The sequence below is a fragment of the Helicoverpa armigera genome, chromosome 19 (genome assembly GCF_030705265.1).
Source record: "Helicoverpa armigera isolate CAAS_96S chromosome 19, ASM3070526v1, whole genome shotgun sequence".
Classification (NCBI taxonomy): domain Eukaryota; kingdom Metazoa; phylum Arthropoda; class Insecta; order Lepidoptera; family Noctuidae; genus Helicoverpa; species Helicoverpa armigera.
Window position 1 is genome coordinate 10,601,297 of NC_087138.1, and position 15,139 is coordinate 10,616,435.

The 15,139-nt window shown below is 38.0% G+C and overlaps 1 protein-coding gene and 1 long non-coding RNA gene across 2 annotated transcripts in view; one reads left to right on the forward strand and one right to left on the reverse strand.

Moving 5' to 3' along the window:
* Positions 1-15,139, reverse strand: part of Rg (rugose) — a 317,709-nt gene that overhangs the window by 65,427 nt on the left and 237,143 nt on the right. The gene's annotated exons all lie outside the window — the stretch shown is intronic.
* LOC135118201 (uncharacterized) lies at positions 3,282-3,908 on the forward strand. Its single transcript, XR_010277424.1, has 2 exons — positions 3,282-3,336; positions 3,397-3,908. It is a non-coding gene; the product is annotated as an uncharacterized LOC135118201 (long non-coding RNA).

Below are 15,139 nucleotides of genomic sequence, written 5' to 3' on the forward strand. Positions count from 1 at the left end.
GTTAGAAATTAGCACTTATTGTAAGTTAGTAAGTAATTGATTAATAGAAGATAAAAAATAACTCAATTAAAACGCCCTTACGTTTGCATCCAATATAAAAATTATATCTAATATAATATTTTTTGTTTATTCTCTACGCCTATTCACAATTTATTTCCTATCTGTACCATAACAAGGTGCATCAATAGATAGGAAATGTAAATATCGAGTTGTCAGCGCAGGTCCGCGCGTCCGTCCATGTGTTATCTGTAGCGAAAGGTGAACAACTGCCAACTGTGCGCCCGCCCTTATAAACATCCAATTAACTACAAAAGGACATTTTTCAAACATGTTGAATTTTAATTCTATTTGATATACTTTTTATTATATGCTAATGGTGATAACGATTACTATAAACTTTTCCCCTTTATTGCTCCTTATAATTTTTTTGCTTTTTTTACAATGAGTGCTTAAGACTTAAGGTAATGTAAGAGAATAATACACTCAGCGGCACGGAATCTGGCCCAAGCACATTTGGGCCTTATAACCATTATTTAAATGAAAAATCGGAATTTTTATTTTAAAATTGTTTAATTTACTCATTTTCCAAAAGAAAATGACTAACAAACAACAGAATTGTGAGGATTTTCATTAAGTTTCATTGAGTTACAAAATAGAGTCCTTTATCGCAATAATCACCATAAACTTTTAAATTCAACATTTTTAACAAAACAGAAAGTTATCGAATTTTAATAATAGGTGTTTCTTCCTCTTGATCTGATGACTGCCTGCATACGATCTGGCATGCTCTGGATGATGTTTTTTATCTCCACCTGAGAGATCTCCTCACAGGCAGCTACCTGCGCGGTTTTCAGTTCACTGAGAGTTCGTGGTGGGTTACGACTTGCTCGGACCTGTTTTTTAAGCATGTTCCAGACATGTCCTACAGGATTCATGGCTGGGTTTCTTGCAGGCCAGTCCAATTTTTGAATACCGACCTCGAACAAGTAATCGATCGACGCAAAGAGCTGTGTGAGGTCGAGCATTGTCCTGCATTAAACAAAATTCTTCACTTCCTATGAATCCTTGACAGGGTAAAACATGATTTTGAAGGATCTCTTCAATATACCGCACTGTTGTCAGACGACTTTCGAAAACCAATAATTCAGTACGGGCTTCTGAACTTATGCCTCGCCAAACTAAGATGGACCCACCATGAAAACCGACTGTTTGCTTGGTAGTGGTGGGAAGAAATCATTCTCCGCGCATTCTCCATTCACGTTCACGGCCGTCTGAAGCTCTTAAGATGACTCTGCATTCATCGGTCCATAAAATTTTACTCCATTGGTCATGCGTCTAATTTGCATGTTCTCTTACAAACCTAAGTCTGGCTTTGCGATGGTGCGGGAGAAGTTCCGGGCCACGAGTTGGTCTTCGAGCACGCAGATCCCGTTCCTCCATCCTAATTCTTATTGTGTGCTTACGGACGTTGACTTTTCTTGCTGTTTGCAAAGGCTGGCGTATCTCTAACGCAGTGAGAAACCGATTTTTCATTATTGCACGTACGATAAATCGGTCGTCGTGCGCCGACGAACACCTTACACTGCCACTTTCTGATCTTCTTGTGTAAAGGCCAGTCTGATCATACATTTTCTATTCATATTTTTTACAAGTACGCGGTGCACTTAAAGTTTCAACCATCTTCCGCTGCGAACGCCCTTGACGTCTTAGCAACACTACTTGAGCAACTTGAGCTGCAGTAAGGGTAATTTTCAGATCAAATTGTGAATAAAAGAGAAACAAAAAACGATCATAATCATTAGTTTTTTTGGAACGTGCTTAGTACTTCGGCAATTTCTATCTGAATTTAAACTTAACTTTCTGCTTTGTGTTCCAACAACGGAATCTGTTTCTAGTGTTATAAAAGTTAAACAGACACACATTTTTCTGTATTTTAATTAACAATTACGAAATTACTGACAATATGTCATATGTGTTAGGCTAAATTTATAAATATTATTTTAAATTTACAAATAGTTCTTGTAAAATGATTTATTAATAACGTCACAATATGCTTTTATATTTTTGTAACTGGCAACACTTTTGTGGTAGTTACTCGTTTCCCGCTTTAAATCTTTTTTGTACAGAATACCAACTGTCATCGACAAGGTTATTTAAGGCGGGAAATGCTGAGAAAAAGCTCAGTCGTCACTTGTCAGTTGTCTCGATAACTTAGTACCCTCTGCTACACAAACGCTGTACTGTAATAAATAGTTTACACATACGACAAAGGAGTTTACTTTATCAAGAACCTCACATATCAGAAGCCAGGATAAAAGTAGAACTAAAAGTTCTACTTACCACGTCCACAGAAGTGAAAACGTAAGTAAAACTTTTGTTTTTTTTCTAATCTGCCTACCTACTGGCAATGTGAAGAAGGATTTTGCCCATTGTACAGCTAACTAGATTATCGTTTAAACTAGTGTAGTTGTATTATAAATAATTTTATGTTCATGAAATGCAAGTGTAAACAGAGTTTCATTGGTTTGTTCGTTCCGTTTTATCACGACAGTGTTATCAAGACTTACATGTACGCACATACACATGCACATAACCTTGCCAGGGCTACTCCCTGGAGGTTATACTCACATGTACGCACATACACATGCACATAACCTGCCAGGGCTACTCCCTGAGGTTATACTCACATGTACGCACATACACATGCACATAACCTTGCCAGGGCTACTCCTGAGGTTATACTCACATGTACGCACATACACATGCACATAACCTTGCCAGGGCTACTCCCTGAGGTTATACTCACATGTACGCACATACACATGCACATAACCTTGCCAGGGCTACTCCTGGAGGTTATACTCACATGTACGCACATACACATGCACATAACCTTGCCAGGGCTACTCCCTGGAGGTTATACTCACATGTACGCACATACACATGCACATAACCTGCCAGGGCTACTCCCTGAGGTTATACTCACATGTACGCTCATACACATGCATCGTAACCTTGCCAGGGCTACTCCCTGAGGTTATACTCACATGTACGCACATACACATGCACATAACCTTGCCAGGGCTACTCCTGAGGTTATACTCACATGTACGCACATACACATGCACATAACCTTGCCAGGGCTACTCCCTGAGGTTATACTCACATGTACGCTCATACACATGCATCGTAACCTTGCCAGGGCTACTCCCTGAGGTTATACTCACATGTACGCACATACACATGCACATAACCCTGCCAGGGCTACTCCTGAGGTTATACTCACATGTACGCACATACACATGCACATAACCTTGCCAGGGCTACTCCCTGGAGGTTATACTCACATGTACGCACATACACATGCACATAACCTTGCCAGGGCTACTCCCTGAGGTTATACTCGCACATGAACATACCAAAAGTCATGCAAAATACGCCTACAGATGTAAGTTAGTAAAGTTAATTATGAAGTATCTAATACACACAATCGTAAGTTTCAGGCAATACAATTGGGAATAATGCCGAAGCACAGGCAAAAATCCAGGCATGTGGACAGAAACAGTTCGCAGCAGGAAAGGAATGCTAGGACGCAGCCGAGGTCCAGAACTCCAGCCGTGCGTCGTAGCAGGTCACGTGAACGACGGTCGAGGAGAAGTAAGCGGGCGAGTAAGCGATCTTGTGAGCAACGACAGCTCCGGAGCCCTTCAGTGCACGAGGTAGGAGAGAATTCAAGAACTACTCATAAAGGCTTATCTAAAAGACGTAGAGTACAAAGTCAATCATCGCTGTCAAGTTCGGAGGAAAGGTCGCCTCGTAGGAAGAGAAGTGCTAATTTAAGTAATCTAGATATAGTTGAAAAACTTTTAAACGTTATAGCAAGTAAAAATACCACTGACGTAGATAAATTCCCTGTCTTAAATGTTGTACCTGATTTCGACCCAATGTGCCGTGAGCAGACTGTGGAGACCTGGATACATAAGGTTGAAGAATGCGCTCAGATTTATGGATGGTCTGATAAACAAATAGTCCATTATGCAATGCCCAAGCTCTGCGGCGTTGCTAAAACCTGGTATCAGGGTCTCCTCTCTGCTACATTCCTGGTCTGAATGGAAATTAAGGTTAACGGAGTCTTTTCCTTCACAAACTAACTATGCGGAGACACTTACTCAAATGTTGAATAAGAGAGCTAAGTTTGGCGAATCTCTTGAGGAATATTTTTATACTAAAATTAATCTGCTAAACCGTTGCAAAATCTATGGTAAGGATGCAGTCGACTGCATAATATACGGCATAGACGATAGGGGTGTTCGCCTAGGTGCTCAAGGGGCGCAATTCTCTGAACCCGAACAGTTGCTTAAGTTCTTTAAAAGTGTAAAAATTAATCAACCGATTGGTAACGATCCTAAAAATAAAAATACAGATCGACAGGAAAAGAAACCTGCTCAAAAATCGGATAATGATAAAAGGCCTAAGCCACAAAGTTTAAAATGTTATAATTGTAACGAGACTGGTCATCCATTTTTCCGTTGTTCTAAACCTACAATTAGATGCAATAATTGCAATTTGAGAGGTCATTTAGCAGATAACTGCCCTAATAAAACGAACCAAGCTCATAAAGCCAATGTAGAGTCCCAGTCTGTAATGGAAGTACATTCGACTGATAATATAAATGCTAAGTACAAAATTCCAATTAGAATTAATGGCAAAACACTTTTGTCTCATATTGATCTTGGAAGCGAATGTACCCTTATTAGACTGACTGACGCGATAAGTCTAGGAATTCAATGGAAAACTGAGTCCCTGCCTATTTTGAGGGGATTAGGTAATATTCCCTACCGGCCAGTAGGACGTGCGTTCGTTGATATAGATGTACAGGACATAATTGAAGAAAATGTTGAGATTTTGATTGTGACTGACGATATGATTAATGACCCGGTATTACTAGGACACACGTACACTGAACGTCCACAGATACAAATAACAAAAACTAATACAGATATAATTGTTAAGCGCTGCCAAGTTCACGATGACTCCAAGTTGATATTACTGACCTTTCAGTCTAATAATCTAAAACCACACACCACTAATGCTATAAAGGTAAAGTCAGATACAATTTTTTGCGGCAGGATTTACGTACACGGGACAATTAGAGGACGCCCAGGTTATGAATATTTTCTTCTTCCCGGTGAATATGACTTAAGTCTAGGATTAGGGACATTAATAATACAAAACATATGTGACAAAGACATAAATATGCCTATAGATACATTAGTGACACGAGCTCGGGTAGCGAGCACTCTAGACGTACCAAACACTTATAATATTTTGGACATACAATTAACTGACGAAGCTTTAAAATGCGGTAACATAACACAACAGCAGAAATTTGAACTTGTGAAATTGTTGGAGAAATATCGCAAATGTTTCTCATCTAATTTGCATGAACTGGGCTATACAACTAGTGTAGAGATGGAAATTAAGTTAAAAGATTCTGAGCCCGTGGTCTACCGGCCCTATCGCCTGTCATATTCTGATAGACAACTAGTACAATCTATGATTCAAGAAATGTTAGAGAGTGGCATCATCCGGGAATCTTCTTCGCCGTATGCAAGCCCTATAGTCCTCGTGCAAAGAAATCTGGCGAAAAACGCCTATGTGTTGATTATAGGGCTTTAAACAGAAAGACCGTTAAGGAACATTTTCCACTCCCCCGCATAGAAGATCAATTGGATCTCTTGGCTGGTAATACCATGTTTATTACTCTCGATTTAGCATCAGGGTATTACCAAATTCCCATAGCTGAAGAATCCCGAGAAAGAACTGCCTTTATTACGCCCGACGGCCAATACGAATACAACCGTATGCCGTTCGGACTGGTAAACGCTCCCTCCGTATTCCAAAGGGCAATAAATAAAGTGTTAGCCAAGGTTAGAAACAAACATGTGCTTATATATATGGATGATGTTTTGATCCCAGGACGCTCTTTTGAAGATTGCCTAAAATTACTTGAGGAGGTTCTATTACTTCTCAAAAGCAGTGGACTTACTCTAAAACTTGAGAAATGCAAATTCTGCTTCGATAAGATAGAATATTTGGGATTCGAAGTCAGTGCGGATGGGATTAGGCCGGGGTCCTTAAAACTGATGCAGTTTCAAAATTTTCCGTACCCCAGAACCAACATGACGTGCGCCGTTTTATTGGTTTGGCTAGTTTCTTCAGGAGATTTGTCAAGGGATTCGCAACAATAGCGAGACCATTGACCGAACTTCTGAAGAAGGATGCCAAATGGCGCTGGACTGAGGTTGAACAGAATTCCTTTGAGACCTTGAAGCAAAATTTGGTCCAAAGGCCAATCCTTGCTTTGTACGACCCTCGAGCAGAAACCCAACTGCATACTGATGCCAGCAAAATAGGCATAGCCGGCATTCTAATGCAAAGGGAGAAACTGGTGTATTCCATCCAGTTGCTTATTACAGCCGTCAGACAACCACGGATGAGCAAAAGCTCCATTCGTATGAACTTGAAACATTGGCTGTAATAGCATCGCTAAATAAATTCCGCGTCTATTTGCTTGGGATTAAATTCACCATTTTGACTGATTGTAACTCTTTGCGTACAACCCTAACGAAACGGGACTTAATACCCCGAATAGCGAGATGGTGGATTCAATTCCAAGAATATGACTGTTCCATTGAATACAGACCTGGTGAAAGAATGGCACACGCTGATGCCCTTAGTAGATGTCCCATTCCCGACAATGACTGTGAAACGCGTGTGTTAGACGTGCTAAACGTAGGTTCCCAAGACTGGATCGCAACGGTACAAGACAACGATGATGAGACTAAACGTATTAAAACGTGTTAACTGATCCGCAATCCCAAAACGCTGCAGACATCATTAAGAATTATAAAATCAAAATGATAAGTTGTATCGTATCATTGAACCAGGCGTGCTTAGGTGGGTGGTGCCAAAGGGTGTGCGTTGGCAAATTCTCAGGGCGAATCACGATGAAGTCGGACACTTTGGCTTCGAAAAACGCTAGAACGGATTAAGGCTACCTTTGGTTCCCAAAAATACGTAAATTCACAAAAAATATGTTAATGCATGTCTTGAATGTGCCCATCATAAAGTCCCGTCGGGAAGCAAAGCTGGCTTCCTTCATCCCATACCAAAACTGAAATACCGTTTCACACTATCCACGCGGATCATCTAGGCCCATTCAATCGTAGCAAAGAGGTAACTGCTATATACTTGTCATTATTGACTCTTTCACGAAATACATTAACATAACACCGGTCCGTAATACGAAGTCTACGACAAGTATACGTGTGCTTAAAGAACACATAAGCTACTTCGGTACACCAACGCGACTTATAACTGACCAGGGTACGAGTTTTACGGGAAAGAAATTTCAGGACTTTGTTAAATCGCTTGGTATAAAACATATATTTAATGCCGTAGCTACACCCGAGCTAACGGCCAGGTGGAGCGGTATAACCGTACCATCCTTGCCGCATTGGGCTCCATGTCCCACGAAAAACCTAAGGGAAACTGGGACGAATACTTACCAGACATTCAATTAGGAATAAATACCACCATACACTCCACGACAAAGAAAACTCCTACAGAACTTCTCTTTGGCTATAGAGCTACCCACCCTCTGTAGGAAACCTAAACGAGATCATAGAAGATGTAGGGGCCGACGTTAGTAATTTAGAAAGTTTACGTGAAACTGCAAAGACCTTGATAGAGGTACAACAAGACAAAGATAAGGCACGTTATGATTTACATAGGAAAAAGGGAAATAATTTTGTAGTTGGTGACCTAGTTAGGGTTCTTAGGAATGTTCCTAGTCAAGATGGCCAATCCAGAAAACTAGAAGCTAAATGTCGCGGGCCCTATAGAATTAAGAAAATCCTCCCAAACGATAGGTTTGTCATTGAAGACACCCCGTTAACAAAGAAAGGAAAACTTATGAAGCTATTGTAGCACTAGACAAGCTGTTTCCATGGTTAAGTTTCGGTAGTGCTTATGATGACATGTCCTCAACCGATGAGGATGACGAAGTCCAATGTAACGAATAATGTAAGTCTCACAAGTCTAGCCTTTTGTCAAGTTAAATGAAAAGGTTCCTATTGATAATTAAAATACTATCAAACCAAGGCATCATTTATTACACTCTAAGGCAGGGATTGGCAATGTCATGGACAGTCCCTGGGCAAAGTCATGGCCGGCCTCGCGCCCTTGGAGATTATTAAGATCTTGGTCACCGTGTGGTCATGCAGGGAGCGATAGCGTCATGGTCACCTCCTGTATGTTCTCACGAGAAGATCATGTAAAGTCATGTTCAATTATTAAAAGGCAAATTATAAGTACTATGTGGTATTAACACGCGACCATGTCAAAGGTGGCAGTGTCATGGCCCCTGTTGGTCAAAAGCTTTTAGATCAGGAACATAATGTGAATGCTTGATTGTTAAATTCCCAGAGAATTATAATATTATAAGTAAAAGTAGATTATACAACACGGTGTTATAGATGATTATATTTATTTCTAATATAAAAATGTAAAAATTAATTAATTATGATAGTATCTCTTTTCAAGAGGCTGAAGTACTTTATTAATTCACAATTGTAAACTTTAATAATGTTTATATCACATTTCACATCAAGTTGGAACTATATATTCATGTTTGATCAGATTTCGTGAATAATGTACTAAGTAACTATTTCATAACATATTTGATTATGTATCCACGAGCTACTTTATAATATTTGCTTGTCGATATAGACTATGTAAACCTTATTCTTATCTTTGATGTAAACTTGGCTATCGGACATATCTAGTTATGTCAAATATTACTATTTTATAATTACTTACTTTTCATTGCATATCTTTACATAACGAGAGGTCTCGTTAATGTTAGTCGGATGGCCGAGTTGTTAGGCTAAATTTATAAATATTATTTTAAATTTACAAATAGTTCTTGTAAAATGATTTATTAATAACGTCACAATATGCTTTTATATTTTTGTAACTGGCAACACTTTTGTGGTAGTTACTCGTTTCCCGCTTTAAATCTTTTTTGTACAGAATACCAACTGTCATCGACAAGGTTATTTAAGGCGGGAAATGCTGAGAAAAAGCTCAGTCGTCACTTGTCAGTTGTCTCGATAACTTAGTACCCTCTGCTACACAAACGCTGTACTGTAATAAATAGTTTACACATACGACAAAGGAGTTTACTTTATCAAGAACCTCACATATGAAATTAGAATTTACAACGGCTATCTGGGCTGATATCTACTTGTGTTTGTTTGGGCCAAATTCCGTGCCGCTGAGTGTATAATTGTCCTAATTAAAATAAATGAAAAGGGCGTGCACGGTGGTGAGACAGATAATTTGCATAAATAATGTGCCATCAGTTTATTATCAGTTTGCATCTTAAATCTCGCTCTCGAGTAGAGCGAGGACACAAGTTTATGGCGGCAAGTGCAATAGCAATTTTCTTGATTTTTACGAAAATAATTTCTTAATTGTTCCAAATAAATACACCAAAAAATGCATCAGATTTTATGTTCAAATAAATAATATTATACTTTATGATTCAGTCCTAACCTAACTTGCTTGTGCTTTTTATTGAGCTTTTCAAGTTGTATTGTTGATTTGAGTTTAATATCATGGATAGATCCGAAAATAAATTCCATTAAGTAGTTATTGTTACAATTTATAGGAAAATTGAGACATTTTATTATTATATTGTAACATACCTACTTATCAGATGCAAGAACAGGTAGCTTTTACCTGTTCCTTTCAGATAGAGCTGTTCACTTATATGATCTCCTTGTCAAAATTACCAACCTTGACAATTTGTTTTATTTTATATTTGGACTACTACGTTATCTGCGTGCCTGCTTTTAATTAACATCACTCCAATTAGAGTAATATTTATACGTGTGTTAAACAAACCTAATTAAAACGTCTAACTGATTTGTTTGTGTAAGTAAATGTTTGGGAAACTAATTTCTTTGTCTTCCTGCGAAATCTGTTGGTTACAGTCATAAGTTTTTTGGTCAGTAATTATAACATAAATACAAGCTTGTGTGTAGTGGTAGATATCTTGTTTTCAGATAAGTATAGAATCCGTAACTTCTGAGTAATGTGCTTGTGTAATGCGCAGCTCGGTAGCAACGAATTACTTACCAATTTTGTATAATTTTAAATGTACATAAGTACTGAATTAAAAAAAATGTTACTAAAGAAGTAGCATGTTTTACTTTTAATCATATAAAAAGCAAAGTAAGTTTATGTTGACCTACGTTTTTCAATCGCGATAGTAGTTACACGTAAAAATATTATAATTGTCGACCGCAACAACTCACTTCATCATTAGGTATTGCACTATCGAAGTTCTAAACTGCATATCAAAAGACCACACTATACCATACATAGATAGGTATCATACAACTTCCAAGGGTAGCGAAGGTATCTTGGCCAATATTTATGTCGTGGGATCACCCCCGTACCTTAGCTTCCACGAATCCGCTGGGAGTTCGCATCCTGCGGACCAGGGTATTCAAATTACACGTGAAAAACGATGTCGTTAACAGTCTGGGAAGGAAGCTTCAACTGATGCGGCAGATATACTAAGATTTGTTATCTAGAGGAGGAATTAAAAGGGTTGGTGCATAGTTATTGTTGTATTCGGTGAACTATATTTTAATGATGAAATTGCTTACAAATAATACGATGTTTTTTTATAGAATGCAAGACAAGTATTTCTTTTACCTTTTGCATACGGTCTGTAGTACCTATACCACCAACTACTTATGCTATATAGGCTGCTATTGTGTCCTATTGTTCTGCCTAATGATTTCTGAGGCCCTATTTTTATAAATTTCCTAGTTCAAAATCCTTTTTTGTGAACAAAGTTTTACAAAAAACATTATTTATTATAAGTTGCATCAATATTTCAAAGACAATAAATTGTCATAAACACAAAACAAGGCTAACATAAAACCATTTGATGTCGCAAACAATATCTAGCACAAAATTAATCATTAGTAAGTTTTCTAGGAAGTTATGCCTTTGATATCTCCATTACAAGTGGTTTATTTTGTGTGGCTCGTGTTGGAGCATTTGTTGTGTCGCGGTGTGAGGAAGTCCTAATTAAAACGCCATGCATCACGCGCGTCGCGACGTGTGCGCACCTATTACTGACGCTCTTACCATGCTTTATTTTAGAACATTTTTGTATGTGGTGGATAAGATTATTTAGAACTTTGGTACAATATTTGGATAAAAAGTGGCGATTATTTATAAAACATTCCTTCACGTAGCCTTATTATGTCTTGTAGTTGCTTGTTCAAAACACTTTCTACCTGCTTGTAACAAAAAGATATCGTTCCTTTTTTTATATCAAAAAAAATATTTTATATCTTAGTAGATATACATGTACACTTTAGGTATTACTCCTACATAAAGTTTGCTTTATCTAACCGTGCCATTATTCCCAAGTCACAAGCACTATTCAGTCACATTTTAGTTTCAGAAATCAATTTCCTTTAAAGTCTCCGAGTTTTCGTGGTATCTCGCGGTAATCCCGGCGACTCCCTCCGCGCAGTTAGTCATCCCGAATGGTTAATAAATTCCCTGTCATCGCGTCTCTACGCTTCACATACTATTTCTGGCCGATATGGTTTTTTTTCATCCACGTTTTTATCTCGATGGAGACTCGAGGATAAATCTCTGGTGACTTGTGTTAGCGGTTAAAGAAATTGAATATTTATGCGTTTTTAATTCTTTGGATGTCCCAAATTTTTTTGTGACTTTTGCCGGGATATTTCCGTACACTTGAAATAGAAGAACAACTGGTCCTTTTATCCGTTGAGGATCAATGTGGAAATAGGACCATATTTTGTTTTAATTATTATTTTATGAAAACATAGTCATACATTGTCTATCATCACATGAAAGGACCAATTGTTCTTCCCTAGCCGCGTGTATTTTGCAAGTACGAAAATATAATTGAAATGAAAACTACTCCAAACACAATGTAGATCAAAACTATCATCAGTTACACCGAATGTAAGGATTATCAGCTTAGAGACGTGTCACGTCACTATGTTACGAGCACATTAATATAAGTAGCGGCGCAAGCGCAGCCGGTAATAGGCCCCGATTTACGACAGGAGGGACTTGACTGATCCCTTGCAATCGCAAGGGTAACTGAGCTTGAGCATCGATTGCTAAGTGAGGTATGCTTGGAATCTTAGTCTAGGAAAACTTGTCGCTTAGGAACGTAAAGGGTTGCAACTGTAAAATATGTTGGTATAAGTCAAGTCATTAATGAAAGTTTGATATTTTCACAAAACAAACAAAGTTATAAAAATGATTTTTGCAGCCACCATCATAGTTGGAGCATTTTATGTTAAAATACTATCTAAGTGTTGGGAGTTTTATCTTTATGGAAAAGTTTTATGAAGTTAAATCAATATTTTCCGTCTATACCTAACATTACAAAATGTTACAGAAAATAGCTCACATAAAATCATTCAATATCCCATTTCAGTAGCAAATACACTTTTATCTCATACGAAATCAAAACGCTACATCCAATTTATTCGCAATCACACAAAAATAAACGCCACCGCCCACTGGATCGTAACAACGTGATACAATTAGAACTGTCTCGCGAGCGTCACGTTCGATTACTGTTCGCGAGCGAGTAATTCGCGCCACGTGCTCTCGCGCAGCGGAAGTGCGTCATCTGCGAGCAGTTAGCGGCGCCACCGTCGCACGCGCTTCCGGAATACCGCGAATTTTGAATTAAGAAGGGTGGTTCGCCGTCTAGGAATTAGTAAAGTGGTATGTTGAGTTGGACAACTGACATATCGAATTAAGAGATGGGAAAGATAAGAGAGGATATTAACTTTAGATCTTATTTGCAGAAAGGGCTGATTATAACTTTGAAGACTTTGTTTAATTAAAGAAAAAAAAGCTATCATTAACATAATAAGAGTCAAATTATAAAAAAACTTATCCGTAAGTTACATTAATGGTGTTAAAAAGTAAGATTAAACTCAAAAAACCCAAAACCAAATTAAAACACACTTAAACGGCATCTCCTCCCAGAGCAAGCAAGCAATAAATAAGTCTGGCACCCATAGACAATCAACAACAAGTAGTCATAGATAAGAGCGCAGTAAAACGCGCGCTACGGCCGCGTTATCTGACCGGCGCGCGCGCACGCACCATAGACAAACCTTCTACAAATTTTACGTTTCGTTAACATAGTATTGGATTGTTTGTGATAACGATGCTGTGTAGTTACGACTACCGTGAAAAACAGGTTTTTGTGTGAGTTTACAGTTAACTATGAGCTTAGGAATGTAGACAGGGTTGTTGTGGGAGTATCAAAGCGAAAAATGTGCGTAAAAAATCAGTGTCAATATATCTTTGTCAGAAGTGTAAATTAAAATCAAAAACTCTAAACAAATTACACTAATTTGAAAGCCGAGAATAATTTCATAAACTTTTTACTTCAAACACGATTTTGAAGAACATCTTAATCATTACGAGGGCCGCAGTTGAACGCACGTTCGCAGAAACAATTCGTTAATGATACAAAACCGGCGCAGGAGTTGCGACAAAACAAAGAGATCCGAATATTATCTCAAATCTTTATAATAATTACAAGAGACAAGTGTATGTCTCAATCCGAGGACGCGGCCGATCGCCACGCATGCTGAATCCAATTACCGAGGGCAGGCGACCGAAATATCTTTGCATTCGAGAAAAATAATCGGTAAAAAACACATCACTCGTTTTGTACAACCCTAACTTTATACGAGCCAATCCAAAACTAACTTTAACTTAAGGCGGTAGGGTTGAAATTCAAACGTAATGCTGAAAGTACTTGGCACGTATTGCTCTTGTAAATGTATTCAGGGATGGGCGGAGCGAGTCCCCCACTCCACGAGCTCAGAAGGGTGGGACAAACGTCAGTCGCTCGCCAGCGGTGGGGGATGACAGATGTCTGTCTGTAAGCATCGTTCATATCTCAACACGATAGCGAATTCAATTCTCAATAAATAATAAGGTTCTGCCACCGAGACGTGTTGGCTACAATGCTCTGTCACTGTGTTTGTACAAGATCAGTGATGGAACGCCGACGGAATCCAGCCCGACGTCTCAACAGTTATTATTAAATCGAGTGACTCCTCAAATTATTTTTGATTTAACAGTGTAATTAACGAAGCGAATGCTGTTTGTCATGACGCTAGTTGTAAATTCTGGTCCTCTCGGCGAGATGAGCGGCGCTAATATATTCGTACGTGATTGCAATAACGTCGCGTCGTGAATTTACAAACGCTTTTTGTTAAACTAAACGTATTGGTATGTGCAGCTGAAATATTCGATCGTGTGAATATATTTTTTTGTCCAAGACCAGATTATTGTCAACAATAAATTTGTCTGGACTTTGATGTCTAGGTATTTAAAAGAAAATTCGATGGCGTTTTACTTTTTGTGAAATAAAAAATAGGTATATGAATTGCTCTATCTACTTATCGATTAAGTATCTTGAAAATGTGAAATTATATTTCAGCGTTGAAACAAAGAAAACCATTTCTATGTTTTGCAGCCAATTTTATTGGTTTACTTGCAGTTTTCTTGTCAATACTTCTATAATAGATTTATCACATCCGGGAAGAAACAATTTCAGTCTTCAGTTTCAGATTTTAAGTTTTTGTAGAGAAGCGAACGAAAAGCATTGGCTTTTTAAACGTGTGTATTGCTTGGACCTTTTATCTGCACAAGCAATCCTGTTTTCTGTTCTATTTAATAGTGTATAAGTATTTTCTATTTAAATGATCGTACGACTTTATTGAGTTATTTGACTGGCACCTAACTTTAGAATTGAATTACATTTTCGTTTTATCCCTGTCAAACCTAATAGCTCTAATAAAGATGGCAAAATATGTAGGTACTGTAATATTTTTTATACAATAAATAAATTTTAATGGGTTTTTAAATACGTAGGTATGATCCGGTATTTATTAGCAAATAGGATTGAAGCAATTACATTAAATTTGAGCATCCCTAGAACTCTAAATACACAAGTAGGTTATAAGCA